This window comes from Coenobita brevimanus, chromosome 23, assembly GCF_032717465.1.
Source record: "Coenobita brevimanus isolate Jiangsu-jjx chromosome 23, ASM3271746v2, whole genome shotgun sequence".
Classification (NCBI taxonomy): domain Eukaryota; kingdom Metazoa; phylum Arthropoda; class Malacostraca; order Decapoda; family Coenobitidae; genus Coenobita; species Coenobita brevimanus.
Genome location: NC_136976.1, coordinates 23,146,117 through 23,152,147, shown reverse-complemented (window position 1 = coordinate 23,152,147; position 6,031 = coordinate 23,146,117). Strand labels below are relative to the sequence as shown.

Below are 6,031 nucleotides of genomic sequence, written 5' to 3'. Positions count from 1 at the left end.
GAGAGTGTATGTGAGTGAGGTGGAGGGGGGAAGAGGGAGGGGGAGGCCGAGGATGAGATGGAGGGATGGGGTGGAGAGATATATGAGAGAGGGGGGTGTGAGTTGGGAGCAGGGTAGTGAAATGGCGGGGGACAGGGCGACTTGGAGGCGATTTGTTTGTGGCCACCCCAAACGGGATTGAGGCGTCTGGTAATAGATAGATAGATAGATAGACTCTTCATACAGTTGATCAGTACAGCATTAATCTTTATATGTTAAGTCTCATCAGCTGTCGCATATATTGGTTTACAATAAACGAGTCAAAACGTCCACAGCAGGGATCGATAACCTTTGATGGACTGGGGGCTGGAACTGCTCGGTTACTTAACTGGCGGGCCAGATGTTCTGAACTTGTTAAAGACTACACCCCCCCTCCTACAATAATAATAATAATAATAATAATAATAATAATAGTGGTACTACTACTACTACTACTAATAATAATAATAATAAACAACGGCCATGCCACGTTGAGTACACCGCTTCCCGTCCGATCAGCGAAATTAAGCAACGTTGGGTCTGGTTAGTACTTGGATGGGTGACCGCCTGGGAACACCAGATGCTGTTGGCATCCCTACGTGTCAAGTGGGGTTGGTGGAGGATTAGTGCCCCTCCCTATAAAACAATTAACTCTAAGCCCTTGCCCACCCCGTTTGGGATACATGGCGTCTGGCAATGGATGGATGGATGGAATAATAATAAGATGATGATGATGATGATGATGAAAATGAATATATAAGAATACGCATTAAAAAGAATAACATTTATTCAAAGTGAATATCCTAAAATTATATTGGGTAAAATTTTTATAAAATTAATGCAGTAGAAACAAAATAAATAACTTTCATTGAAAAATATCACCATGTGTAATAGATACATTTAAAGTATTTCCTAAAAATTATACTTAATACCATTTTTTATAAAATTTATGCATTAGAAACAAAAACAACTTTCATTAAAAAAAATAATTTTCATCATTGGGGGCTGGATGCAGCACAACATAGCCACTTAATCTGATCTCAGATCTGTTCGAAAACACATATTCTAACAAAGTAACTAACTAGTGTTTGCCACGGTGATTAACAGCCAGTAAGGCTTCCTGTTTTTTCACTTACAGTATTAAGTGAAAAACAGGAATATTTTCTTGAATCTGTGGGGCATACTGGCTGGCCGGTCAGATCAGGTTTACGAGCCGGGTCAGGCCCAGGGGCCGTTGATTGCCGACCCCTGATCTACAGGTATATCCTTCTGATCATTCAGCGGTATATCCCAGTCGCATCGTGTCTTGCACAAAACAGATAACTAACAAAGTCGTCTTCCTGAAACCATTCATTCCAAGTTGCTTTGTTTCATGCACGCATCTTATCATCTCGGATGCTCAAACCTGTATGATTCGAAATCTCTTTCACATTGTTATTTCACCTTTCTTCTTCACCTCGTCCATTTTCTTACTTCTTTTACTTAAGATACTTGCACATTTTTGTGTGAAAGTACGCAGGTTTGATCCCAGTATTAATCTTTTCTTTCATTTCCTAAGTTTCTAGGAATATATTGATAATATGAAGATAAATTTATAATAACAATAATAATGACGCTGATGAAAACGAAGTAATGCACACCATCTCCCTTTTACCTCCCATTCCTATTCCTTTTCCCTTTTTCCTCCCTCACTTTTTCTCTCTGCTTGTGTCTCTGACTCTGTCTTTCTGTAGTTCTTACTCACTCTTACTGTCTGCCTGTCAACCTTTCCATCAGTAAGTATTTCTGTCTGTCTGTCTGTCTGTCTGTCTGTCTTTCTCTCTCTCTCTTGTTACTCCCGCTTTGATCCCAACTTCACCCACATCTCAGTTGTCTCTCATATAGTATCAGCAAAAAACCTTGCGACCCCACAACCGAACCGGGTACATTCTGCATGATGGGGTTTACTGCCATTTGTACCCTGTGCAGATAACCAGCAGTTGATCGTACGTTTTGCAGTCAGGGCAAAGAGGCGTGGCAACACACCCAACCTCCGAAACTTACTCAGTTTCTCTCTAGCAGTCTGAGGGTGGGGATACATGACAGCATATCTTTCCATTTCTGGATGGCTTTGGACTTATCAGCCATATCGTGTTACAGAATATATTCTTTACTGCACGATGCCTAAAAAGTATCTGAGCAAGGAAGAGAGAATCTGTATTCTCACTCTAAGGGAACAGAATGTTTCGATCAAGGATGAGTACGTGCAAGGCGTTCAAGAGCCACCATATGTCGCCTTCTTGCTGCCGCCCGAAAGCTAACGCCGAACGATATTTCTGACCACAGGCCAATCCCTAAGACATCGCTGTACAGAGACGTGACCATAAACAGGGAGGTACTGGAGAAGCCCACACCTGCATCTACTCAGATAGAACAGAACAACCCCAATCTGCTGAAGAACATCTCCATCCGGATCATCCTTCATAGGCTACACAAGGATCTCTACTTGCCACCCAGCAGTGCTGCCCTTAAGTCATTAATGACTTACAAGACAAGGAGCAAGCGACTGAAATTTGTGCATCAATATAAAGACCTAAGTCTATGCATACCAAGTCTACCCATTTTGACTCCAAAAAAAGGACCGGCTGAGCAGGCCTATTTGTGACGTAACGCTGTCCTGAACCTCAGTTGATTCGAGACCTTTGCTGAGAGAACAGTTCCTTCCAATAGTGGTCTCTTTTTTGTGGTCTTTTTATGTACGGAGTAGTACTTTCTTTAGAATGAGGGCTTTGAACAGAAATATGAATGCATTCAAGAATAAAAATGCATCCTGCCACTCACTAAATACTGTTATGCAGTTATAACTCTACATACATATATTCATTCTTATGAAAGATGTTACTTTTAAAATAAATGGAATAAAATGTGCTGTTCATTATTTGCTTTATATCCGAACGCACAAATAAGTTTCTGCTAAGGCAAGGAAACTGTAAGGAAAGGTATGGATACTGTGAGGGAAGGTATGGATACTGTGAGGAAAGGTACTGAAAGAGTGAGCAAAGTGTAGATGAATCAACGTTTTCGTTAACCCTGTACCGGCACGTTTTCTTTGTTGTGGGGCCAATGACGAGGCATACAAGCTCCACCCATGTGAGTATGGGGCGACCTCGTATATAATGACTTAGATGAGGACTGGACACCTGAGATGTGGGGAAGAGTCATATTCAGTGATGAATCCACATTCAGATGCATCGGAAGCAAGGCACGGAGAGACGGCCAGCAAGTGTGGACAGGTGCGACACCCGCTACACTATCAAGACTGTCAAACACTTGCATCGTCATGGTTTGGGGTTCCTTCGCTGGTCTTACAGGACGCAGGAACCTGTACTTCCACGCAACACAACAGTGAATTCGGACCGATAAATTCGTGCGCTAGAGGAAAAAAAATCTCCCTTGTTTCGAAAAAGTTTTTTTTTTTTTTTAATGCATGATTCAGCTCCATGTCGCAAATCAAAGAAAACTATGGAACGGCTTGCAGACCCTAAAATCGCTGTGTTAGACTGGCCTGGCAATTAGCCGGACCTGGATCTACTAGAAAACGCATGAGCCAAGTTGAATAATGATTTGGAGGAAAAGGACACCTCGTCAGTAACCCGCCTGATGGAAGCCACACCCGCTCCTCTCCATTTCATTCTTTTTTCTCCTCTCTCACAGCACCTCTCTTATTTTCCTTCCTTACCAGTATCCTCCCACCTATTTCTTTAATGTCCTCAGTTACCTGTACATCTCCCTCTCGCTCTCTCTCTCTTACCTCCTCCCTCATCCTCACCTATCAATTTATCATCAATTCTCCTCCCTACCCACCCTCACGTGCTCCCTTCCACTCTTTCAGTTCTCCCACAAGTATGATCTCGTCCTCTACACTGTTTGCATTATTTTGTTAGGTATTTCTCGTGTGTGTGTGTGTGTGTGTGTGTGTGTGTGTGTGTGTAAGAGAGAGAGAGAGAGAGAGAGAGAGAGAGAGAGAGAATTTATAAAAATTTATCTGTGTTCTTTCCTAATTTTATAGACTCTGTTCTCTGCTTTTATATTTCGTCTTAAGACTTTGTGCATTATAGTTAAGTGAATCATTTTTTAGTCGCAAACGAACGTGAAGATTTTATCTGCTATAGAGACAGGCATAAATACCTTTTCAGTTTATTACTCTCAGCAACGAAACAGCAATTAATGGCTTTTAAAACCCAGTATTACGACATGCAGAGCTCATCTAACTTTTATGATGATTGTTTAAAAGTTTAATAACTGTCTGACTAACATTTAATGCGATATTATTGTATGGAACTGTACCCTCATTTTGTTAAAAGGGTTTACCACGTTTATCACATTTAATACGATGACACCATTCTGTTTTATTCTTGCTACCACCAGATTACATATTGCTTTAGTCTGACTTTTCGAGGTGGAAGGATTATGTGTGTCATTCACTTACCACTTATTATCCAGGGACTCTCCAAACTGAATAAAATCGTACTGAAGGCATTGAAAATAAATACTAAGTTATTTCATACAGTCCCTATACTGACATTTACAGAATGCATGTGAAAAAGCTATGCCTGGTGGTCTGGTTAATTACGGCACTGGAACCACATTTGGCACATAAATGATTTTAAATCCAAAGGGAAACTGTGACTTTCCGGTCACATTATTGCAATACGAGTTTTACCTAAAAACAGCCTAACACTGATATATATGCCCCTGCAGTATCAATGTAAATATTGCGGTTATGCCACAGCTCAACCTCTTTCGACATTAAGATAAGAAATGTTTACAGTTATGGCTTCCCAGCCCTACCCTTCTTACTCCAGGCTACACCACCGGAGTATGGCCAGTGTCAGGTTGAGACAATCCAGGAGGAAAAAGATGTAGTTTGTGAGGTGGATATAATGTGCGGTGGGTGCTTGTAGGATGCCGAATCATGTTTCCATATATTAGCAGACTGCCCGTTCTGTCGATGGCCTATACAGATTATAATACACACAAACAGTGCCGCTATAACACTTCGGCTTTCACACGAATCACCCTTCTCACGAACATCTTTTTCCCATTCGTACTTTGCCAGCATGAAGATGCATTAATTTTGTTTATCACGCTCTCTCTAGGAGGTAGTCCAGCCCTACAAGAGATCTAATATGAAATTATACTGATTCAGATCTCCAAACGATTTCATTTTAATGGAGGAGTCCACTAGTGAATGGGTAAATGACAGTCATCTCCGACCCGTTTCATTTGAAACTTTCTCCTAAAGCTGAATAAAATCGTCAGAATGTCGTGAGATTTAAATGAAAAACTCGTCATCGACATGAAGTGGTCAAACAACCCATGATTTAACAAAATGTGCAAGTCATTAGTAGAAGGACTAGTCGGTAGGTGACGATGGCCAGCTGTAAGCAGGTCTATCGAATTATAGCCGCTGTTGTACAACTGTTCACACAAAGGAACACCCTTATCTGGTTAGTCTAAAAATACCATCTCTCGCCTCTCTTTGCACACAAACTAAACCACGAAGACAACAGGAATAACTCTATTCCTGCATAACAACAATAACATCAAAAAATGTGAAAACATTTTTTTTTTTATGAAACCTCCCATAATTTTATTATGTATTGATTTTGTTCGTAATACACATATCTAGTCTTCTCAAACCATTTCAGCACCAATGAAATTTTTTGGGGGGTTAAGATGTGGATATTTCTTTGCGCGATGTTCTTTGGCGCCTCTGCTTATTGTTTATCAGTGTGGACGCAGTCATTTTGCGAAATTTTTCGCGCTTCATTGCAAAGCACAAAATGGGTTTAAGAAGCTAAAAATTGCATTACCAGGTGCGCCAGACGTTTCTCTTCAGTTTGGTTTGAACAAAAATCGATTTTCGAAATCTGAAAAAATGGTGCCGGGCCGGCCACAGGGTCCGGACAACATCTGGACCCATGGTCACGGAGGGGCTAAGGGGGCCTTTGCTGGGCAACGAATAGTCACC

At 41.2% G+C, this 6,031-nt stretch overlaps 1 non-coding gene across 1 annotated transcript; it reads left to right on the top strand.

Annotated features, from left to right (window-relative positions):
- The first annotated feature begins 491 nt into the window (after positions 1–491).
- LOC145393102 (5S ribosomal RNA) lies at positions 492–610 on the top strand. Its single transcript, XR_013896120.1, has one exon. It is a non-coding gene; the product is annotated as a 5S ribosomal RNA (ribosomal RNA).
- Positions 611–6,031: the final 5,421 nt, after the last annotated feature.